Raw genomic sequence first — 25665 nt, 5'->3', positions numbered from 1 at the left:
ATGCCTTGCTTGGTTATGGAACCCAGATATTAAAAGGTGTCAAGAACAAAAAGTTGAGAAATTATTATTATTTTTTCTGCTTACAGACAACTAACGCAGTGACACTAATTATGCTTAAAGGGCTTGACAGGGTAGACGCTGAGAGGCTGTTTCCCCTGGCTGGAGAGTCTAGAACTAGGCTAGAACTAGGGGTCATAGTCTCAGGATAAGGGGTTGGCCATTTAGAACGATGAGGAGAAATTTCTTCACTCAGAGGGTTGTGAATCGTTGGCATTCTCTACCCCAGAGGGCTGTGGATGCTCAGTCGATGACTATATTCAAGAATGAGATCGATAGAATTTGGGCACTAAGGTAATCAAGGGATATGGGGATCGGGCGGGAAAGTGGCGTTGATGTAGAAGATCAGCCGTGATCTTATTGAATGGCGGAGCAGGTTCAAGGGGCCGTATGGCCTACTCCTGCCCCTGCTCCTATTTATTATGTTCTGATGCTGGAACACTAGCATGCGACATCATCATGAGATATGCCTCTTTTGGCTCCTTTCCCTTCCTAAACCAAAACATTAGCTTGCCAAATGCTTTGCCATGAGAACAATGCCTTTTTAAAGGGTTCAATATCTATTGTATATTATTTGTAGTGAGCTCATCTGCATTAAATTCCTGTCAGTATTTTTTTACAACAACCTTTTAGCGTGATGCTTAAGACGCATGATGTGTGCTATTTTTGTTGCCGAGAGGAACTTTAAGCTCGAAAAAGGACTGTGGCAGATTTGACATGAGTCGAGAAAGGTAGAATTGAAAGGGTCAGAAAGTGTTTCAGTGCAAAACTCGGGGTAATTTTAACCTTTGGAGATAGTTTAAAACGGGCGATATCAGCTCGGTCGCCTCTAATACACCTTTCTTGATTTTTCTTCCCATTGAAGTCAATGAAAAGGAAAATTGGGCGGGGTGTATAACATCAACAATGACAGGCTGTCAATCCGATGTTGCCCGTTTTACACCATTGCCAAAAGTTAAAACTCTGGGCTGGGTTTTCCCAGCGGAGGCGGGTTCACGGCAGGAGAGCTGGTTGGTGGGTTCTGGTCCCCGCCCGGCTGCAGCCGCTCTGTCAAAAGGATTTTCCGTTAATTGGGCTTGTTAAGCCCGCCCTTTGGGGTTGCCGGCCAATTAAAAGGAAGCGGGTCTGATCACGAAATTTGATGACACGTCATTAGCCAGTTTCTTTAAAGGGATAATGGTCACATTCATTTTGACAGTTGTGCTGTCAGTGTTCTACAGCATTGAGGTGCTGCAAACACCGACAAGCACTGCACAGCTGCACAGAGGTGCATAGCTGCACCCAGGCTCTCCCATGACTCCCTCCATATGCTTATGGAGGGAGTCACAGCACACAGGGAGGTTCACTTCCTTCCAATGGGTGGAAGAGACCTCCCCAGGACACAACGCAGCCTGATTACACAATATGCAGGGGGGCACAAGCAGGGATGTCGTCAGGAGGACCAGGCTGCAGTGGCGCAAACCTTTCAATGATCTCAGTAGATCACGAAATGTTACTGCAAAGCCACACTCAATCTCGTCCTGCTGTGTCAATCATCACATCCCCATAACTCTGCCTTTCCTACCCTACTCCTGCACAGCCTTACTCACACCCACCCTCTCTATCTACATTATCACTTCCCCATCTCACTAACCACCCCTCACACTCACTCTCATTCTAATGCAAGCATACCAACTAACAACACACAAGGGTAGGCACTTGGGTGGTTTATCCAATGGTCTTGTGAAGTTTCTGGTAATGTGCTGTCAAACATTGAAATCTTTATTTTGAACACTTTGCGTTCTTGGACAGATTTGTGTCCACTTTGGAAGTAGCTTAGTGAGTTGCAGTGAATGGTGAGACATAACGGTACCCCCGCAATGGTGATGAGTGTGAACGGAATAGCGTGGGCATTGTAGAGCTGCTTTATGGTGTTGGTATGGGGTAGTGCCAACCTGGTGCATCATGTGGCAGCCAGGGTGTACAATGTTAAGTGAAGCAAATCTGGACATGGTGAGGCCATCGCTGGCATCCCGGGCAGCAATGTTATCGGGTGCTGATGCCCTGTGTCCAGTGCAGCATCAGTTGATTGCGGAGAAGGTTGGTGTGGATGTTGGTGATGTTGGTGTGCTTGGTAATGTTGGTGTTGGGGATGATTGTGTTGGGATTCTGAGGACCAAGGTGAGATTTTTTCAAGGGCCCCGATGTTGTTGGAATAGATGGCAGCTGAAGGTGAGATGACAGAAGCGAGCTGTCAATGGTGAGAGAGCTTGCTCCAAGGAGGTGATAGTGGATAGAGCATTTACTCCTGCACTTCCAGACTGCATACAGCTAAAAGGTCTCTTCCAAGTCATGAAGGCTCTAGCTTCTGACATTGGAAAGTGAACAGCTGTGAAATGGAAGCTTTCATGCCACTTTTGCAGCTGTCACCTATTAACAGCAATGGGGAGACATAGAGGGCTGGATTTTCATTGAGGAGGCAGGTTACACCAGGGACCCCCGATTTCAGGATTTTAAACCCCCACACGCCTCCAATCCCACCTCCACGGCCTAATGAAAATCCAGCCCAGAGAATCCAACCTACTTACCTGACGTGATCTCCGAACGACGTGAATTCCGTTAAAAATGTGGTAAAATAGAAAAAGGCTAGCAAAATAGTAGTAAACACGCAGTTAACAAGTGGTTAAGTATCTTAAATGCCTCTCCCGCCGCTTGGTATCGGGTCTGTTCTGAAATCGCAGACCCAACACTCTGGAAACTTACATGGAGGCGGGTTCACAGCGGGTTCCCAACCCGCTGTCAATCATTTCGATTTTGACAGTTGATCCGCCTCCAAACCCCCACTCTGAGCGCTGGCAAAATTCTGCCCTCTGTGTGAGCTTGAAATGAGAGCTTTATAGCTTGTAAGGGGGCTTGACATTCACATTTGAATTTCTATAAAGGCTTTAGCTATGGAGTCCACATTTACATTGTCACCTATGAGACATGTGCTTAGCTTAATAAATACTATTGGAACAATGGGGTAGACTTTTGTCATTGGCGGCTGGGCATTAAGGAATGAGGTAAATCGGCGGAAAGTATCACACACACTACAGAACCAGTCTGACTGTCCTTCCATTTAAATTAATGGAAGGAAAATCAGGGGGATTCTGGTGCATGCGTGTGATCCTCTTCACACGATTTCCCTCTCTGCAATCCACCCGGGTGATGCTTAACTCCCAGCCAGTAAATTAAAAAAATCAACCCAGTAACTTCAGGACTAGGAAAGATGAATAAATACAAAACGGAATGCTTTGTTCCTCCTTTGCCCACATGAGAACCCAGTGATAAGTGGTTATGTGGAACAGGAGTGACTTGGCTGTGTAAGTTATATATAACGTTGCAGACAATATTTTAAAGTCGGGTTTTTAGAAAAGAATGTGGTTCCATTGCTAATCATTTGCAGCAAGCACTCTGTGGAGCCCAATTAAGATCATTAATGTAAAGTCCAACTTAAGATCAATTCTTTCCCTGAAAAAAACCCATTTTGATTCACTGCTGTATGATTAACAGTGATTATGTATCAGTAAAACCTGCTTAAAATCAATTTGGTTGATCTGAATTTCAACATAGTAATTTAAAAATCAAGGGACCTAATTTTGGCTATCAGCATCCTTACCATCTATAACTGATGGCTGCCCCCAAGGGCAGTAATGGTTTACCAGTCTAGTGGTAATTGCTAGCTAGCCGTGATTTGATGATGCTCAAATCAGATTAGTGCTATATTCCTTTTATCTTACACATCCAATTTTGATAGAGCAATGCTGGGACACACCTCCACCCACTGTTCTCCTTAATTTATATTTGTTAGTTGGCACCACTTCTCTTGGGTCAGTTGGAGGCCAATGAGGAAAAGCACAAGAACTTTGAAGCTGGCTTTGAGTATTTAGTAGCACAGCGCGGAGACCAGCTGATTCGACAGTAGCTTGCGAGACCCACAAAATGTGTGTCCCTGATAACACTGGAATTCCAGCGGGTGCACCCTTGACATTTGCGAGTCCCATCAACGGCAGGAGAATTGTGCATCTGCAGTCAACAGTTCTCCCCAACAGTAAAAACTTCCTTCTGTCCTTGATGCAAGCTAGCCTTCTGTCCATGATTTACTTCATTGGACACAGCTGCAGTTTTGTCTTCAGTGAAACAAGCCACCAGGAACCCAGGCAATTAGGATTAGGAGGGGCACCAATTTAGAGTTTTTAAAATACTTTTCTCCATTGTTGGAACTAGATGGTCTTTTTTGTTCCCTTCCTGCCTACATTTAGTGCTTAAGAAACCTCAATCTCTCTAGCAGAACATTTAGGAACATAGGAATTGCTGGACGAAGAAAGGCCAAGGTCCATCTAATTTACCTTCTACCATCCTGGTAGTTGCATGATGCAACGATAATAGAGTTGTTGACTAATCATGGCAATCAATTAGTCTACAACAGACCCAGGCATGAGGTGAGGAAAATCCCAGTGTTCGAAAGCTTTGGGAACCATAGGTCCAAAGTCACCTGCTCCTCCCAAGCATGCTACGCCTACCATATGTCGTGTCTCAAACTACTCGTATACTGTATCTCAAAATGTGATTTTCTGAAAGAAATCTATTTAATTTGCATTTGAATGAATCGATGCAATCTGCTTCCACCACCTCCCTGGGGAGCCTGTTCCAAATATTGGGATTGATTTACAGTGTGCCGTGAGGCAGGCTTTTAGGCTTGCGGGGGGTTAAAATCCCGAATTCGGGGGTCCTGACACCATCCCGCCCAAAACCTGCCTCCATGTAAGTTTCAAAGGAGGCGGGTACCGGCCCCGCACTGGGACCCGCTGACCCGAGGCGGGAAGGGATTAGTGCCAATTAACTGCCTGTTAACAGGCAGTTTTTAGCCTAATCCCTATTTTGAGGGGTGTCGTGTGGGATTCCCGACGGCTCCAAACCACGCCAGGTTAGAGGAGGCGGGCCGTTGGGTTGAAGGACTTGGAGGGGTCGAGATGTCAGTGTTCAGGTGAGTGATGGGTGCATGAGTGCAAAGGTAAGTGTGTTTGGTGTGTCTAAAGTGTGTAAAGAAGTTTAAATTACCTTTACAGCCTTCCTTCCTCTAGGCTTCGGGAGTCCATCATTCAGCCGGCACAGAAAGCAGAATGGCCGCGAGCTGTCAAAAGTGACAGCCTGCAGCTTTCAGTGCCGGTGAGATTTCTAACTGAGTCTGCGTTGAAGGACTCAGGTTAGAAGTAAGACTGTCAGTGTTTGACAGCTTTAAACAGCTGTGAAACACTGATATTTCATCTGTCAACACGTCTTGACAGATGAAATTTCAGTCTGTGACGTCACCTGTTGCCAGGTGGCCCTTAATTGGCCTGCTGAGCCCGCTGGGTGGGTTCAACAAGGTCAATCAAGTGAAAATCGCGTGGATTTGCCGCATCTCGATGGAGGCGGGACTAAAACCCGAAAGTTGTAGTCCCGTCTCCTTCCCGACTTCTGAATGAAAATCCAGCCCATTGTTTCCGCAGATTTGTTTTGAATTTACTCCCTTCAAGCGCAGGCCGTGGCCTCTGGTTCTACTGTTCTGGACAAGGTGAAACAGCTTGTCATGGTCTACATTATCTAGTCTAATTTACATATTTTAATTTGCAGCTAGCCACCAGGTTTAGAAAATAGCTGTGGCGGAAATTAAATGATTTCCGATGGCAATAAGTCACCCGTCAACCTGAAACCCCCCCAGCCCCCACCAAAAAGAGTTTTATTTTAATGACATCACAGTGCAGCCAATTTTCAAAAGAGTTACGATTGTGCCAAGCTGTTTGTGACTTTAATGTTGCTGCAGAGTTTTTCCAACTGTGACTTATTTTCAGTTAGGGAGTCACAGAAGAATTCTGCGGGTTGGGGGAAAAGATTTGCAGTTGTGTTCGAAGTCCGGAGGGATTGCATCACAAAGCAGTCGCAGCTCCTTCCCCCATGTGCTATTTTCAACAATCCTTACACTTCTAAATCACTGACTTGAGCAAAAATTGTCCATGACTCTTTTAACTCATTCTAATACATCCGCAAGGGCTAGATAGAGGCTGGCAACTAGGAGCAACATGAGGGACTATTTGGGACCTCTATAATTCAAAGTGTACACACACATGCATCATACAGTGAAAGCACACACGCTATATAATGAAATGCATGCATCATGCACTGAAATATCTGCACTGTATAGTGCAATTATATATTACATAGAGAAACCATGGCTAATAGAACTGCCCATACTTTATATAAGTAAGATAAGTAAGATTGGTTATTCTCACAGCACTTTTTCAGATGGTGGAGACATTTGAACGTGTTCTTTACAATCAACATAATCTTCTATTTGCTGTCCACTGCGTTACCATGCCCTTGGCCAAGAATGGCATAAATCAATTGATTCCTAATTAAATGCATTTGCAGCATTTGCTAATCTTACACTTTCAAAGTAAACCTGATCTTTCTCGAGCACCCATTGGTTTTTGAGTTGTCGTGCAATCAAAAATAAAAATGAGGCATTGCAGCTTGCAAAGTTTAGTTTTTCCTCTCTGTGAAACCGTAAGACGTAAGTGTATAAAACACATTAGTAAATAAACGTTTATTGTGCAATTAAAACTGTACAGTCCGAGATACTCAGCATATCAGGTAGCTGGAAAACTGAACGGTCGATGCAAAATTGACATTTTAAAAGATGAAGTCTGCAATCATGGCAGTTTAAAAAAGCTCCAGTCAGTAAGAAAAAAAAACTTGTAACATGAGTGGAATGTAGACCTGGGGGAACAATGAGAATTTAACAGCAAATCAACAAGCCTGCAGGCATTCAACAATAACCTGGCTTTGCAACATAGCAATAATCTTTATTTCAGCATGGACTTACACTGTGGGACCTGGTTGTACAAATCTCCTGCTGTGCTCCGAGATGAGAAAGGTTGCTTGGCAAGATGAAAATGTGCAATCCCACTGTGGCTGCGAATGACAGAAGGACAACTAAAATTCATTGGAAATAAAGGAGCTGGCTTAAATTGGTTAGCTAACAAATAATTTTTACACTAAGATTCACTGGGAATCTCTTGGAATGAAACAATGCTCTGCAAGGTGGCAAAGAGAAAAATTAGTGCCATTGCTCTGAGCTCCTCCTAAAGGTCACCACAGCAACCTGGTTATTCAGAACATCATAAAATGCACAGTGTACAGGAATGAATATCACTCTTAAAACAGAGCCAGAGATTTCATGCCACTTCATGTCACACAGATTGGGTTCCCAGGCATTTCTGCCAGATATTTTCATTATTTGGCAGCTAGAAGTGATGCCAGTGCTGGGGGACACATTTAACTATATAGTGAGACCTCTCAAGTCTGTAGGTTGTCACTGAGTTTCCATTTTCTTAATTTTGTTCAAATTTGTTCACCAAAATGTATGCAAAGTGTCAGCATGTTAAGATGATATTAGTCTTTCAACCCATGTGTCAGCTTGTTAGTGTTTCACAAGAAAACTCGGCTCTTTTAATTGGGACTGGAGGTTGTCTGTATAAGAACATAAGAAATAGGAGCAGGAGTAGGCCATTCGGCCCCGCTCCGCCAGTCAATAAGATCATGGCTGATCGTCTACCTCATCTGCACTTTCCTGCCCTATCCCCATATCTCTCACTTCCTCTGGAGTCCAAGGGCTAGAAATTCACTGGCGCCAGCCTCGCCAAAAGAAGTGCCCCGGAAGAAGTCGCGGCCGCCCGCCGCAAATTCAGTTTGCGCACCCCAGAGGGAAGCGCGGCGCTACTCGAGGCGCCCCGCATCCCTCTTGGGGCGCTGCAACTGAAGTTCGCAGCGCAATGTGCCGCAGCGCCACACGCTGCGGCACCGCGCGCTGCGGTACTGCAGGCCTTCCTCCCTTCTTAAAATGGGAGGGGCCTGCTGCAGCTCACTCAAAGAGCGCGAGTGCCAGCAAAAGAGCTCGGCACCAAGGAGAAGTGCTGGGCTCTTGGGACAAAGCCGGCACTCCACAGCGGGGCGGCGGGGGGGGGGGGGGGCTTAGGAGGCCGGGGACGGCGGTGCGGAGAGGTGTTGGCAGGCGGCCAGCAAAAAAAATGGCCGCCCCGCACCTCAGCACCTCTACCGCTGCAGGTAGGCCCCCCTGAGCCGGTCGCAAATTGCGACCGGCGTTAAAGCAGGGGGCGCTACTAAATTTCGCGATTGGGGTGGTAGTGGGGCGCTGCGCACACCGATGACGTCATCGGTAGCGGCGCAGCGCTAACGGCTAGCGCCGCCATTAGCGTCCCGCTAAATTTAGCGGGATGCGTGGCCAGTGGCGTAAAACCCACTAAGTGCCCTCTTAAGGCGCTAACGGGTGGCGCAGCCCACTGAATTTCTAGGCCCAAAAGTCTATCTATCTCAGCCTTGAATATACTCAACGACTCAGCATCCACAACACCTTGGGGCAGAGAATTCCAAAGATGCACAACCCTCTGAGTGAAGAATTTTTTTTTTCATTGATGGGATGTGGGCGTCGCTGGCTGGCTAGGCCTGCATTTAGTGCCCATCCATAATTGCCCTTAAGAAGATGGTGGTGAGCCGCCTTCTTGAACCGCTGCAGTCCATATGGTGTAGGTACACCCACAATGCTGTTAGGAAGGGAGTTCCAGGATTTTGGCCCAGCGACAGTGAAGGAACGGCGATACAGGTCCAAGTCAGGATGGTGTGTGGCTTGGAGGGGAACTTGGAGGTGGTGATGTTCCCATGCGTCTGCTGCCCTTGTCCTTCTAAGTGGTAGAGGTCGCGGGTTTGGAAGGTGCTGTTGAAGGAGCTTTGGCGAGTTGCTGCAGTGCGTCTTGTAGATGGTACACACTGCAGCCACAGTGCGCCGGTGGTGGAGGGAGTGAATGTTGAAGGTGGTGGATGGAGTGCCAATCAAGCGGGCTGCTTTATCCTGAATGGTGTCGAGCTTCTTGAGTGTTGTTGGAGCTGCACTCATCCAGGCAAGTGGAGAGTATTCCATCACACTCCTGACTTGTGCCTTGTAGATGGTGGAAAGGCTTTGGGGAGTCAGGAGGCGAGACACTCGCCGCAGAATTCCCAGCCTCTGGCCTGCTCTTGTAGCCATAGTATTTATATGGCTGGTCCAGTTCAGTTTCTGATCAATGGTAACCCCCAGGATGTTGATAGTGGGGGATTCAGCGATGGTAATGCCATTGAATGTCAAGGGGAGATGGTTAGAGTCTCGCTTTTTGGAGATGGTCATTGCCTGCCACTTGTGTGGTGCGAATGTTACTTGCCACTTGTCAGCCCAAGTCTGAATGTTGTCCAGGTCTTGCTGCATATGGACACGGACTGCGTCAGTATCTGACGAGTCTCGAATGGTGCTGAACAGTGTGCAATCATCAGCGAACATCCCCACTTCTGACCTTATGATGGAGGGAAGGTCATTGATGAAACAGCTGAAGATGGTTGGGCCTAGGACACTGCCCTGAGGAACTCCTGCAGTGATGTCATGTGATTGAGATGAATGACCTCCAACAACCACAGCCAACTTCCTTTGTGCTAGGTATGATTCCAACCAATGGAGAGTTTTCCCCTTGATTCCCATTGACTTCAGTTTTGCTAGGGCTCCTTGATGCCACACTCGATCAAATGCTGCCTTGATGTCAAGGGCAGTCACTCTCACCTCACCTCTTGAGTTCAGCTCTTTTGTCCATGTTTGGACCAAGGCTGTAATGAGGTCAGGAGCTGAGTGGCCCTAGCGGTACCCGAACTGGGCGTCAGTTAGCAGGTTATTGCTGAGTAAGTGCCGCTTGATAGCACTGTCGACGACACCTTCCATCACTTTGCTGATGATTGAGAGTAGACTGATGGGACGGTAATTGGCCGGGTCGGATTTGTCCTGCTTTTTGTAGACAGGACATACTTGGGCAATTTTCCACATTGCCGGGTAGATGCCAGTGTTGTAGCTGTACTGGAACAGCTTGGCTAGGGGCGCAGCTAGTTCTGGAGCACAAGTCTTCAGTACTATTGCCGGAATGTTGTCAGGGCCCATAGCCTTTGCAGTATCCAGTGTCCTCCTCATCTCAGCCTTAAAATGCCGGCCCCTTATCCTGAGATTATGCTCCCTAGTTCTAGACTCTCCAGCCAGGGGAAACAATCTCTCAGCATCTACCCTGTCAATCCCCCTCAGAATCTTATATGTTAGAATGCAGGATTGGAGTCTGTCATAATACATAAGAAGCAAGGGGGAAAAAATCAAGCTATCAGTTATTGGCTAAATATACTAAACTGAAAAATAGCAGTAACTAACAGAAACCAAATTACATTAATCTGATAATCATAATTTACTATTAAAGTCAAATCAGCTCGAGATAAAGAAATAACTGTTGTAAATAAATAAATAGATATAGAGTAGATAATGGCAGTGCATCCGGACTGCAGAATGTGGGAATTTGTGATCAGTGAGACTGTCCCAGATGATCACACCTGTAGGAAACGTTTACGTCTTGAGTCACTCCATCTTAGAGGCATTGACTTGGAGAGCAAGTTAGAGACGCTCCGACACATGAGAGAGGGGGAGAAACATCTGGATAGTTTATTCCAGAGTACATTCACACCACAAACAGAGATACAGGAGCAGGAAGAGGAGTTTGTGACTCACAGTCAGCAGGGTAAGGGGAGCCTAGTGGAGGCAGGGAAGGCGGAATCGGAGAAACTGGTCCTGTCCAACAGGTACAATGTACTCGCTACCTGTGGGGATAAGGAAGAAGGCTGCGGGGAGAATGGCCAGAATGCTAACCAAGGCACCGTGGAGCAGGAAGCAGTCCAAGGGCGGTTGAGGGGGGGGGTGGGGGGGCGGTGTGGGAGAGCAGCAGAATAGAAAGGTTGTAGTTATAGGGGATTCGATAATTAGGGCAAGAGATTGTAACCCCTGTAGTCGCGATCAATGCTTATCCAGTGCCACGGAAAGGGATATCTCGAATCGACTGGAAAGGAACTTGGAAGGAGAGGGGGAAGAGCCAGCTGCTGTGATCCATGTTGGAACCAATGCCATAGGAAAGAATAGGGAGGAGGTCCTGCTGTGGGAGTATAAGGAGCTAGGTGCCAAATTAAAAAGCAGAACCTCAGGGGTGATAATCTCCAGGGTAATACCTGAGCTATGTGTTAATTGTCATAGGGATAAACGGATCAGAAAAGTCAATGCGTGGTAAGGAGGGGTTCCATTTCATGGGGTGCTGGCACCACTACTGGGACAGTAAGGAGCTTTACATCTGGGACGGACTGCACCTAAACCAGGCTGGGTCTAAGGTCCTAAAGAAGGGGTAAATAGGACTGTAGAAAGGATTTAAACCAATAAAGGGAAGGGTTGGGTTTGGGTTAAAAAATAATAATCTAAATAGAAGAAAAAGAGAGAATAAGAGCAAAGGTCAGAGTGCAAAAGGAGATAAAGATAACATAAATACTCAGTGAACGGAAAAGTTACAGGATGTAATAAAATATACCTGTTAAAAATATAGCAGGAATTATGAAAAATAAAACATAATGGCCCAGGAATTCGGGTCCCAACACGTGAGTACGCATGGGGTACTCACGCGTAGGCCCAACAAAAGTGCCGGTTTCGTGCATGCACTGCGCATGCGCGGGAAACCGGCACTTCCGTTCCCCTGAAAGAAGGGGTTCAGAGGTCGAATGCGTGCGCCGGAGGGGCAGCGTGTGCGCATGGAACTTACGTTTTTTTTCCAGGTTTTCCCGGTAGGGTAAGTCTCCAGGAGTTACACATGTAAAAAGCAGTCGCAAGGCCTGCTTTTAACAAGGTAAGTGCTGAATTAATTAAAATTAAAACATTTTTTCCACAGGTTTATTATTTTTAAATACTTTAAAGAAAGGTACGTTTATTTTAGCCCTGTTAGAAAATGTAATTAATTTTTTCAAAAATTTAAATTATTGTTTAAAATAGTTATTTCATGTAATTTATAGTTTATTATTTTAAAAATGTGACTTTAAAAAAAAATTATTTGAGGTTTTAGTGATGTTTTGGGGCTTATAGTATTTATAGGTTTGACAGCTCTTCCTGTCAAACTTATGAATGAAGCATTCCCTGCTACCATTGGCTCTCCATGGCCCACGTGATCCTAGGGGACGCATCGAACTAACTGCGCCCCTGGGATATGCGAGCACTGCGCGCCGGCAGTTCGAGCAGGCCCAGGATCGGAATCCCACGCGGGCCCACAGCACAACGGCCGGCGCGCTAGGTAAGTGCAGGTCGGGGGCTTGCACCCGCGGGAAGCCTCCGACCCAAATTTCTGTGCCATTACATTTCCTGTATAGCAATGTAAAGTGCATCAGCAGCCAAAGATATGATAGCTCAAAAAGTGGAGAAAATACATCATCAGGGCAGAGTGGGGACTGTACTCAAATAAGAGTTACGTATATAAGTGCACGTAGCATAAGAAAGGAAACAAATGAGATCGAAGCATAGATTCAGCTTAAAGGATATGATGTACTCGCCATTAGAGACCTAGCTACAAACTGGGCATAACTAGGAGCTAAATATTCCAGGCAACAGAATCTTCCAAAAGGAGAAGGATTAGCAATATTGATAAAAGACAAAATCACAGCAGTGGAAAGAAAGAAATTCAGTATGAGCTGAACTAAGGAACAGTAAAGGAGGCAAGACTCTGGTGGCAGTTATCTACAGACCTCCTGACAGTAGTGATGTAGTGGAGTGATCGATAAATACTGAGATCAGGAAAGCATGTATCAGAAACAACGTGGTTAGAATGGGAGATTTAAATTTTCACATAGACTAGGAGAAGTTCAAGTAAAGACAATGGGGGAAAAATTCGGTCGCGCCCCCTTCGGGGCGATAACTTAGCCGGGGCACTAATGAAAAAGTTAGCGCCCCTGCACCGTAAATTGAGTAGTAGCGCTCCAAGCAGGAGGCGGGGCACTACTGGAAGCGCTCCCCCACCTTCCTGGGGCGCTACCATTCAATATCACGGTGCTACGTGCAGCAGCGCCACGGTATTACAGGCCTCCCTCCCCTGAGTAAAGGGGAGGGGCCTAGCACAGCGCACACCAGGGCCCTGCTCGACCACCGAGGAGCGGGGTGCCTGGAAAACAGCCTGACGCTCAAGAGGATATGGAGGAAGTAATGGAAGAGCCTGGGTGCAGTCCTGCATCTCTGTGCAGTGCTCGTCAGTGTTTGCACTGACAGCACAAATGTCAAAAGAAAGTTGGCCATGGTCCCTTTAAGGAAACCAGCTGATGACGCGTCATCAAATGATGTCACCAGACCCGCTTCCTCTAATTGGCCGGGAAACGTGCTGGGCGGACTTAACAAGCCCAATCTCGGGATATTCACTTCAGAGGCTGGGATGGAGCCAGCAGTGGGGTCGGAACCCGCCACGGACCTGCCGAGGTTTGAAAAATCCAACCCGTTAACGCTGTTTCTCTCTCCACAGATGCTGCCTGACCTGCTGAGTGTTTCCAGCATTTTCTGTTTTCATTTCAGATTTCCAGCATCTGTAGTATTTTGCTTTTGGATTTATGAAGGGTAGACCATGCCTGCCTAATTCAGCTGAATTTTTTAAGGTCACTAACATGGTGGAAAGGGAAGGGTCTATGGATCTTGTCTATTTGGACTTCCAGAAGGCATTCCATAAGGTTCTGCACAAGAAATTATTAGCAAAAATAAAAGAACATGGAATTGGAGGTAACCTTGTGACAAGGGTTAATAATTGGTTGGTAGGTAGGAGACAGAGAATCGGGCTAAAGGGAGTGTACTTTAATTGGTGTGATGTGACAAGTGGTCTTCCCTAGGGATCTATACTGGGGCCTGAGCTTGTCACCATATTTATCAATGATTTGGATCAAGAAATAGAGAGTTGTATATTCAAGTTTGCAGATGACAATAAGTTAGGAAGCACAGTAAGTTGTATAAATGTGAGCAGGAAGTCATAAAGGGACATCAACAGATTAAGTGAGGGGGCAAAACAATGGTAGATGGTGTACAGTGTGGGACGGTGTGAGGCCATTCACTTCACGATCCAAGAAAGACAAATCACACTATCCTCTTAATGGAGAGAGACTAAGAACTGTGAAGGAGCAAAGGGATTTGGATGTCCAGGTACAAACATCAATAAAAGCTAATACACAGGTACAAAAGTAATCAAAAAGGCTACTGGAATGTTGGTCTTTATCTCAAGGGGATTGGAATATAAAGGAAAGGAACTTATGTTTCAGCTGTATTGAGCTTTGGTCAGACCCTGTCTGGAGTGTTGTGTTCCGTTTTGGGCATCACACCTCAGGAAAGATATATTAGCCTTGATGGGGTTATAGCGCAGAGTCATCAGAATTAGACCAGGACTTAAAGGGTTAAGTTATGAGGACAGTTGCATAAACTTGGCTTGTATTCCCTGGAGTTTAGAAGGTTGAGAGGCGATCTATTGAAGTGTTTGAAATGTAAAAAGGATTCGCTAGAATAGGACGCAGAGAAGCTATTTCTTCAGGTGGGGAAATCCAGAAAAAGGGGGAACAAACTTAAAATTTGAGATAGGCCATTCAGGAATGCAATCAGGAAGCGTTTTTTCACACCAAGGGTAGTGGTAATCTGGAATTCCCTCCCCCAAAAAACAGTGGATACTGGGACAATTGGAGCTTTCAAGACTGAGAAAGGTGGGTGAATGGAGTTGAGGAACAGATCAGCAGTGATCTAATTGAATGGTGGAACAGGCTCGAGTGGCTCAATTGCCTATGTTCCATCATTAAGGCATTAATTTAATACTGCCATGCATATTTTGATGGACATATTCAACACTGACATTATGTCCAGTGGCAGATTCTGCAAGTGGAGACAGGTCACATGAACCTGGTGGAACAGCTCCCTGTTTGAATTGCTCCTCAACATGTCGGAGTTACACTGGCAGGAACCAGAGGGGAACTTGCCTCAGTGTCTATATTCTGGGGCTTTGCATATCAAAAAACAAACGGGGCTACTATTGGGAGTAAACCTGTTTTCTAACCCCCATGCGTACCATGTGAATGTATTAACTGGCTTGATTTGAACATTCTTGTCGTTGCACTCAATATTATTGTGGTGTGCGATGTGGACCATTGGTCTGCTATGTGTGAGTCCAATGCCCAGTGATGATTGGTAACTTTGAAAGCTGTTTTCAGTCTGTTTACGAGCTGGTAGTGGAGGTCCCTTTGTTACCATGCAGGGAGCCCTACACCATCTGTATTGGAGTAGTTAACATCAACGGGGAAATGTGATGAGTGACATTAATAATCAATAAGAGTATAAGATTGCAAACTCCAATCTGGAGTCAAAAGCAGTCAGCCCTACTTAAGAATGCAAAATTCAGCACCCTTTGGCGGTTCCTGCACTTCAGTTATTTGTTTAATGACTGCGATGTGCAAGACTGTTTATTTCCAGTACAAGAAAATAAACCTTTTAGACAGGGTCAAAAGAGCAATAGGGGCGGATAAACATTTAATATGTTAGTATGGCATTACGCTGTTTGCTATTTTAACTGAGGCATTACGCTGTTTATTTTAAATAAGTAAATGTCTTCATAATAATAGCGGTGAATGGAATGCCATAAATGTTAAGCATTCATCCACTGTCAGCAGTAGTTTCTAGTCTTGCGTGTTTTAAGGTTTTAAAGCCAAGTCCATCAGCATCTAAAAAGAGGGAAAGACAGATTCCTGTTCTAAAGTTTCATTTTGGTGCTACTGACTCACCCTCATCCCTTCTGAAGCTCAGCAAAAATGATTTGAAAGAGTTTAAACGGTATACCTTCAGCCCAGGTAATCCCTCAACTGCCTCTGGGCTGCAGTCGGGTTTAAAACAGGGACAAATGCAATATCCAGCTATTTTATTCATCTTGCGGACGTAGCATACACTGCCAGGTGAGACCATTGCGCTGCAAGAGGTTCTAGTTCGTAGGTTAACATCATGTGTTTGCGGGTTAGGTTGGCAATGAAAGGAATGGGACCCCGTAAATTTGTATTGAGATCCCTACGGCTAATTTTCTTTTGATACTTAAAATATCTCAACTCCTTCCAGGAGAAATTATATATTGGCTTGAAAGGCAGAATTGCAGCCAGAAATGCACCGGATAAAGAGTTAAAAATCAAACTTTTCGGGGAGGACGTGTCCCCAGAGCTGATTGAAAATAAACCTCAAGCTTTCACGACTCGCCTCCCCCTTCAGTAATGTCTAAATACACCACTGCTGCACACGGCACTTTTTAGGTTTTTAGGCTTTCCCCTGCAGTAAAGTTGATGGAACGTTGAGTACACCTGCAGGTTAAGTTCTGACAACTCAGTGCCCCAGTGCACTTTCAACAACAAGAACCTGCATTTATATAGCACCTTTAGCACAGTAAAACATCCCAAAGCACTTCACAGGAGCGTTAGCAGACAAAATTTGACACTGAGCCACATAAGAAGATATTAGGACAGGTGACCAAAAGCTCGGTCAAAGAGGTAGGTTTCAAGGAACCTCTTAAAGGAGGGGAGAGAGGGCAAGCAGTTTAGGGAGGAACTTCCAAATTTTAGGACCTAGACACTGAAGGCACTTTCAGTCTCTTTGGGCTGGATTTTGTCAATGGGGACGCGTTGGGGGCGGGACTACTCGCCCCCAATGACGTCCGGCCAACCTATGCTATTTTCCCTTGATTGACCTTGTTAAGCCCGCCCTGCGCAAGTTGGGGACCCACCTCCCGAGAAGATGGCACAGAGGTGGGTTGGGAGCGAGTTCGGTACCCGCTCCCAGTTTCTGCCATTTTCCTGACAGTCCAGCCTCCATACCCGCCTCCCCAGGGCTGGGAAAATTCCCCCCTTTGTTTTCGCATGTCTTAAGGCCTATAAACAGGGCTGTTTTTGTGTTGTCAGTTTGTGGAGACTCTATTAGCCTTTTTGAAGCCATTGGTCAGCTTTTTGCCAGGTTCCAAACTCGGCCTGTATGCAAAAAATCATATTCAGGCTCAAGATGATAAGTGCCACTGTCTGTATACAGCAAGAGCCGGCGTAAACTGTAGGATTTCCGGTGTTAATTCCGCAGCGGTAGTTTGGATTTTTACTAAATTGACCGTGTGCTCTCAGATCGAATCGAGCTACTGGTGGAAATTACCTGACCAAAATGAGTTGTGTTTGGTAAATCCAAATATGAGGTTTAGTGTCAGTTTTGAAGAGTTGCCCAGCTTAATGGAATGTGTCAAATTATCCTGGTTCTGCATGCTCCGACTCTGGGGCACTGAAATATGCAATCCACAGAAATGTAATGCTCTTGCTAACAAGGGATGGTGGGGCTAGTACTAGAATTAAAATAACAGCTGCTGTATGGGCTGCAGTCCACACATGTTCTCCACCGTAACTGTGTTTATTGAAGCGGATCTTATTGTTGAATGTTAACCAAGTTTAACTGATAATATTTAAAGAGAAATTTTACATGTAAAGAGAGGCGTTCAAAATCATAAAGGGTTTTGCTCGAGTAAATAAGGAGAAACTGTTTCCAGTGGCAGAAGGGTTGGTAACCAGAGGGCACCGATTTATGGTAATCGGCAAAAGAGCCAGAGGCGAGATGAGGAGAATTTATTTTTACCCAGCGAGTTGTTTTGATCTGGAATGCGCTGCCTGAAAGAGCGGTGGAAGCAGATTCAATAGTAACTTTCTAAAGGGAATTGGATAAACACTTGAAGGGGAGAAAATTGCAGGGCCATTGGGGAAAAGAGCAGGAGTGGGAATAATTGGAGAGCTCTTTCAAAGAACGGGCACAGGCACGACGGGCCGAATGGCCTCCTTCTGTGCTGTAAGATGCTGTAATTTTATGATTAAGTATCTTTAAATGGGTATAATCATGTCTAGTTTTCCACTACCTTAAAAACAGCTCAGCTATTTTAAGAGATCTGGGTCAGTAAGTATCAGGAAGCTTGAAATAGGGCTGGGACGCTCTTCATTCTTTTAGAACAAGGAGAGCATAAGAAAGCGGGATTGAGAAAATGCCATTCAATCCATCTAGATAAATTAAGTAAGCCAGAATTTGAACAAAAGCAATGAGAATGGCATTTGTGATGTAAAGTCAGCGAAGTAATACAGTAGATGACAGGGCCTTAACTTTCAGTGCTCCGTGGGATTTCCCATGTACATTACATTACAATTTTTGAAAGGACAGCTTCCAGTGTAATAGATCTGCACCACAAAAGTGTACATCTGTCAAGACCTACCTTCGCTGCACTGATTGTTTTAGTATAATAAGTCTGGCCTTGCCCCGCAGGATAATGTTTCAGATTCATTCACGAATTGTTTTGTGTTTCTCTTCTACAGTTTAGTGCAGGCATGCAAATCAGGTGACAAGCTTGCTTGTAAGCTGCAGGCTGACTGAGACCCTTGGGCTACGATATTGGACATGACTGGCTCAAAAGTGCTCGTGTCATTTAAAACAATTTTCACTGTTGATTGCCATTTCACCTCCAGTGGACAATGGCCCTTACTGAGTGGTGTCAAAGGGCGTAAATCACAAGGTTATTGATTTCTGGCATCAGACAGCTCTGACTAAAGCTCTCTGAGGTGGTCACAGCAGTGGCCATTGTAATAACCCCAAACACAATCCTAACAAGAAAAAAAACCATTTAACAAGCAATATTAACAAGACTTAGAATGTCCAGGGGAGTCGGTATTTCAAGGGTTCAGGTATAGATAAGTGGCTTTAGCACATAGGCAGAATAAAACAGATAGCAACTGCAAAGTTGGTGGATTCAAGCACAAAGATTTGTCTCATTAATACAATGACATTTAATATAGCGATAACTCATCATTAAATATTTAACAAATCCTGAGGTAATCCTTTCATTAGTTTACCCTACTAAATTTTCAGTAAGTAGTAAATCCTACTGAATTTTCACTATCTTCAGGCAACACACCATTCTCATTGTATCTTCACTGTTGTTGAAGCAGGCACAGAAATCAAAACTGTTCATTTTCCTCCGGGTGATTGGGATTTTGTTTTGCTGGTATCCAACTATATATATTATAATACCTGCTTCAGAGGTTGAAAGAAAGCATTTATATAGCACCTTTCACAACCTCAGGACATCCTAAAGAGCTTTACAGCCAATGAAGTACTTTGTGAAGTGTCGTCACTGCTGTAACGTAGGAAACGCGGCAGCTAATTTGCGGTAAACAGCAATGCGATAATGATCGGATAATCTGTTTTGGCAATGTTGGTTGTGGGATAAATATTGTTGTAAGGTTCTGAAAAGTGTAATAAAACCGAGATCGAAATTGCGAACGAATTGTAAGATGATAACAGACGGATTTAAAATGTAAGAAATCAGCATGTGTTCTTTGTTTGTGAAGACACAAAATGGTGGTCAGTATGTGTTCTTTGTTTGTGAAGACACAAAATGGTGGTCAGTACGTGTTCTTTGTTTGTGAAGACACAAAATGGTGGTCAGTGTGTGTTCTTTATTTGTGAAGACACAAAATGGTGGTCAGTACGTGTTCTTTGTTTGTGAAGACACAAAATGGTGGTCAGTGTGTGTTCTTTGTTTGTGAAGACACAAAATGGTGGTCAGTGTGTGTTCTTTGTTTGTGAAGACACAAAATGGTGGTCAGTATGTGTTCTTTGTTTGTGAATGTGGTGTATGTAACCTGTTCCACCTTAAGAGAACTTAAGCCTGTTCCACCTTAAGAGATGTACTACTTTCTCTGGCTGCTGTATACGTAATACTGGTGGTGACCACCGGTATATAAGCACTGTGTATGTAGTAAGATTGTATTTAGTATAGTCCTGACCTCCAACCAGTAAAGACCTGTTGAACTTTAATCTTGTAGTCTGTGTGTTATTAATTACAATTAGAACACACAGACTTTACAGTGAAGACACAAAATGGCGGTCAGTATGTGTTCTTTGTTTGAGAGGCCACATGGACAAGAAGGGGAGAACATACAGCTCACAGGAACAGGAATTTGTCATGCGGATGGAACTCCAATTAGGGAAGATTTGGAGTGGGACAGACCTATCCAAGGGAGACAGAGAGTAATTTATGATCAACGAGGCCTTATAACCCAGTGGCGGGAGTTTTCAGAGATAAGAAGAAGAACAGAGAAGAAAAAGCAGGAGGAAGATTGAATTGAGAAAAGTGGCCAGCCAGTTTATGTTTCGACTTATAGTTTCCTTTGACCGATCACCCAGAAATGAAGGAGTATGTGTGAAAATTGGACATGGGCTTAGATATTGTTAAAGGGGGTACTTTTATGTACAATTGAATCATTAAAGGGACATGTTTATATACTTTGAATTGATAAGTTGCCGGCATATTTATTGCCAGGAGTTCTTTGAATTTATTGCCAAAGGTGCTTCTATGTACACTTGAATTTTGAACTATAGTCTGATTAAAAGACCAATTTTATTGATCACATCCTTGTCTGTCATTGTTAAGCTAATTCGTATTTCTCGAGGTCCGAACAGTAGTAAGAGAAAGTGCCACATTGTCCAGGACGCCAGGAGAAATTTCACTGCTGATCTTCGAAATAATGCCACGGGATCGTTATCGTCCACCTGAAAGGGCAGACAGGGCCTCAATTTAATGTCTCATCCAAAAGGTGGCACACCTCCTCCTATAGTGCAGCATTCGCACTGGAGAGTCAACCTAGATTATGTGCTTAGGTCTCTGGAGCGGGACTTGAACCCACGCCCATTCTGACTCAGAAACGGAGGTGCTACTACTGAGCCGTGGCTGGCATCCAAACAAAGAGGCCCAAACAAGTCAACCGTTCCTCTTTGGGTTTTTGAATTTCATGCTCATTAAGATAAGAGAAAGTGCTGGAGGAAGTGAAACATTTGCTTCTTTGCTACGATCAAGCACTCCCAAATCAGGTACAACATAAGTTAGATGCAGTTCCAGATTCCCTCTAGAATACCACAACAAGGACCCTACTCCAATTGTACTCTGTACTGGTTACAGACAAAAAAATATTCTATGAGAATATTTATATACCTGTTATGTTATTTAGTTTTAGCACCAATACTGTCAATTGCACCTGTAGTAGAATTGAAGGGTCATGATATAAAGATACTACAAATCGTTATTACTAATTAAGCCTGTGTAAAATAATTACATGATAACATTGAATAATCATTTCCAGGATTTTAAATATTAGATTAGTAAAAGCCCTCTGCTGCAATAGAAATGTAACAAGTAAAATAGGGAAAGATTTAACTCCTTAATTACATTGATCATTGTCAGCTATTCTACCCTAATAAGAATATAAGAAATAGCAGCAGGAGTAGGCCTTTCAGCCCTTCGAGACTGCTCTGCCGTTCAATAAGATCTCTACATCAACTCCACCTTCCCGCACTATTCCCATATCCCTTTATTCCCTTAATATCCAAAAATCTATCGATCTCTGTCTTGAAAACACTCAACGACTGAGCATTCACAGCTATCTGGGGTAGAGAATTCCAAAGATTCACAACACTCTGAGTGAAGAAATTTCTCCTCATCTCAGTCCTCAATGGCCGACCCCTTATCCTGAGACTGTGAACCATGAACCATTCATGGTTCTGACAGGTGTTGGTACCAACACTGAGCAAACTACATTATAATAGCATTTGTATTTAGCATCATTGCAAGAAGCAATTCGAACCGTAGGATGAAACTTTGTTCTCGATATAGCCATGCATACACTAATTGTGCTCACCCGATGTTATCAGAGTTTCAGTGCGTACTGCTCATTAGGTTCCATCAGAGATATCTGTAATCAATGTTCCTGCTAAGGTGCGTGGCCGCGCAGTAATCTCAAAGGTCCCGCGCAAGCCGCTCACCGGCTTTTCCATTGTAAACACGGTGCATGCGCAGAAATTTAAAGGGACGGCGCATTAAAAGAAACAGGCCACCCGGAACAAAGTGCAGCTTACAGGGAACATTGTCCACAATACACAGAAATTTCCACAGTAACTTCAGTGAACAGCCAAATAAACTCTTGGAGATGCTTGACTCATGCAGGACAGCTGTTGCAAAGGACCGAAGGAACAAATGTTTAAGCCAGTCTACAACCAATGTCGCGGGTAAAACATTCATGGATATGTTCTTTTGGCTCAATGTTAGCTTCAGATTTGAATAATGCTTGGCTTCCTCTGGGAATCAATGGGACCTTAGAAAATGTTTGTTTCGCCTAGTTGGTAAATCACACTTATTTTATTTTACAATACGCTTATTGACTCCTTAATTTTATGCAAAGTGATACGGGAATGTAGTTGAAAACTTTTAATATTTGCATTTCAAAATATTGCCTCATGTACTTAGGCCTTGAAATAATGCTGCACAAACAGAAGCATATGAATGTTGAACAAGTTTGTATGAAATGCCTTTGTTCACTATCTTAACAGTGAAAGCACTTCAAACGTACGTCATTGGCTGAAAGCGCTTTGCGACGCCCTGAGGTTGTGAAAGCTGCTATATAAATGCAAGTTCTTTCTTTAACAGACGTATTAAAAATTTATTTCAAATAGGTTAATGCCTTTGCTAAAATAACAAAGGAATCTCATGCGAATGCATTATGTGTTTGGATGCCAAGATCGACACAATGTAATTGGAAGGCTTCAGTTTTGCCTTTTATTCTATATGCAGATCCTTCAATTAAGGAGCTCTAACCTCCTTCTTGGTAACATGCTCAATTGGTCAGCTCAGAGTGGGTGCTTTAGACTTGGAATAGACTCAAAATTGATAACATACTTACTGGCAACTTGGCATTGCAGGCAGCTGTAAAACATCTCCAGGCTGGGTGGACAATCCCTTTCATTTTGTGGTCGTTGGATGTCCTTGGGCAAGGTTTGGCAAGATTTTTCGATGGCTTGGGCAGAATTAGCAGAACGTGTGCTTGGATCGGAGACAACACATTAACAAAAGTAGCAAAGTGCTGACTCAATCCGGCCACATGCCTGCATAGTTCTGCAAATCCTGGCTGGACTGAAGCCAGAAGGTGCTCAGATGGTGTCTGGTTGGAGCCCCGTGGAAGATTAAATTCAGCTTGGAAAGAGATCTAGGATCCAAGTTCCCTCCACTGTAAACTGGATAGAATTTCACAGCCCCATTTAATCTGAATACAGCTGCACTCAATCCCCTTTTCCTGGAATGGGAATGGGAAATGGAAATGAGCAGCTGTCCCAGTATAACGTGCTCAGATTGTCTACCTCACAAATTCGACCCTGCAGAGTTTGCCATGAGTTTAAACATAACACAGTGTCTGGAATATTTACTGGGCGATGTGTTGGGAGTGGCTGTTGGGAGTGGGTGGGGTGGGGGGCGGAGGGGCAGGTCCAGTTGCACGCGGGAAACCAGCAATAGCAGCAGCACATCTATCAGTTGCATTTTAACCCAGCCACTGCATTTGCACCCTCAACAGATGTTGTCCATCCATTTGTTCCACTCATTGCACGACTCTCACTCAAAGGTCTCTTATTTCCTTCCTTGCAGGAGAAGAGAGCACAGAACACCGGGGACAGGCAGAGAACCGGAGGTGGCCCTCTAGTCATCGCCACGCTAACAGCTGCAGAGAAGGATGCACTTGAGATAAGCTAAGTGTCAGCATGCCTGGCGGTGGGAGATGGAGACCTCCCAGCTAACTGGTGACAGAATTAAATATCACACAGCCACATTGGATACAACTGTCACACATGTTGATTTGATGTCAGCAGCCAGTGAAATATGATCATGTGCATAATGTTAACTTAAAACACTCTTACCATGACAGTTCTAATTCATGTCTTTAATCTCCCACAGGCCCATCAAGTGTCCAACAGGCGGTGGAGCCAGAGGGAGGAAGATGTCTCCTCAGAAGAGGTAGTTAACTCTGAGGGAGCACCGTCACAGGACTCATGCACACCATGCACCAGCACAGATACACACACATCGGTCGAAGCAGCAAGACAGATAGTTGTGTTGTTACCTGGTATCTCACACATCACATGTGGACAAATGTAAGAAGTCACACACCAGGTTATAGTCCAACAGCTTTGTTTGAAATCACAAGCTTTCGGAGCGCTGCTCCTTCGTCAGGAGCGCTCCGAAAGCTTGTGATTTCAAATAAAGCTGTTGGACTATAACCTGGTGTTGTGTGACTTCTTACATTTGTCCACCCCAGTCCAACACCGGCATCTCCACACCATGACATCACATGTGAGCAGAAGCAGATGGTGGAGACAGGGACAGCAGTGGAGAGTCCTCGTTGGAGGGCACAGGATGCTCCCAGCTCTGCTCAGCTGGAGGCAGAGGCTGGACCCCGGGGGCCATCGACAAAGAGGATAATTCTGGAGCAGCAGCAAAAAATGTCTGAGGCTCTGGCAGGATTTCCAGCCGCAATGTGCACACTTGCAGAGATAATGGAGGAGTCCATCTCAATCATGAGTGGCGTGATGTCACAGGCCTTCGCTATGAAGGTTTCATTCATGGCCACCTGCACGGAGCATCAAATGTGGCAGTCAAATAAGTGCATGCTTGCTCTCGCCAATGGCTTGCACACGCTGAATGCCACCTTAACTAGGATAGATAAAAACCTAGCCTTGGCCGTTCAGCACCTCACTGATGTGCAGCAAAGTGCTCTCCGGCTGATTGCTAGCAGGGAAGTGCGGGTGGGCCATGAGGGGGAACACGGAGATGGGGGACACAGAAGTGGGGCACTCTGCTCAAAGCGCTTCCACTTCTCACCCGTTGCCCCCCCACCCCCCAGTCAGTGCCCCACATACTGCCTTGTGTCCCAATGGCCGAGTCTGCCCCTGCACAGGTGCAGATGGAGCAGTCTTTGGCGGGACCCTCACAGGCTCCAAAATCCAGAGAACGTCGGCCAAGAGCATCTCAGCAGTCAGATGAGGGACGTGAGCAGCCTGCCTCTACCGTTGCTGAAGCCACATGGGTTGCACAATGTAGGAGTTGTAGAAAAAAGATGAAAGATTAGTAGTTGCACAAGGGTATTCACATGGGTTTGTTAGACATGCTACAATGATAAATTAATGTATAAGTTTTGAGGCACATATAAAATTATTTCTTTGCACCACTTTCAAGTCTTGCCCATGTTTGTCTGCAGCCTGGCAGCTGGCCTTCTCAGTTCTGATGAAAGGTAAGACAAGACTTAAAACTGAGCAATGGGTGTCTGTGAAAGGGATGCTTTGTTGATTGCAGGACTGCTTTGTGCTGGGGGAGTGAGGGGAGGGGAGTGCGCAAGTGGGTTCAGCATGTGGCTGCCAGATGGGTACAGTGGTGCAACCTAACTAAATCTTGCCATGATGATCCATCCCGGACAGCAACGTGCGCCGCTGCTAGTGCCATGGCCACATGATGTTGTTCCACCTCCTCCTCCTCCTCATCTTCCTACTCTGAAGAGGCAATATGCTCTGTGCCTTGCTCGTCCTGCAGCTCCAATCCTCGTTACTGTGCTGTTGTGCAGAGCTCAGCAAACCGTGATCATTCTGGAGACCCTGGCTGATGCGTACTGAAGGGCACCTTCAGATCTGTCGAGGCACCTGAAGCGCATCTTCAGCATGCTGATTGCTTGCTCAGTGACACATCTCATCATCATATGGCTTTGATTGTAGTGCTCTTGGGCCTCATTGCTTGGGCTCCTCAC

General features: G+C 45.0%; 1 protein-coding gene across 1 annotated transcript in view; it reads right to left on the bottom strand.

Moving 5' to 3' along the window:
• Positions 1–25665, bottom strand: part of LOC147100108 (uncharacterized) — a 124986-nt gene that overhangs the window by 92816 nt on the left and 6505 nt on the right. The window contains exon 2 of the mRNA XM_085968818.1: positions 6941–7029. The gene's annotated coding sequence lies outside the window, so the exon portion shown is untranslated. The remainder of the gene's footprint in view (positions 1–6940; positions 7030–25665) is intronic.

Source organism: Somniosus microcephalus, chromosome 27 (genome assembly GCF_052327205.1).
Source record: "Somniosus microcephalus isolate GS21.2 chromosome 27, FLI_Smic_1.0, whole genome shotgun sequence".
In the NCBI taxonomy this organism is placed as follows: domain Eukaryota; kingdom Metazoa; phylum Chordata; class Chondrichthyes; order Squaliformes; family Somniosidae; genus Somniosus; species Somniosus microcephalus.
Note: the sequence above shows the minus strand (reverse complement) of the source record. Positions and strands in the feature narration are given on the sequence as shown.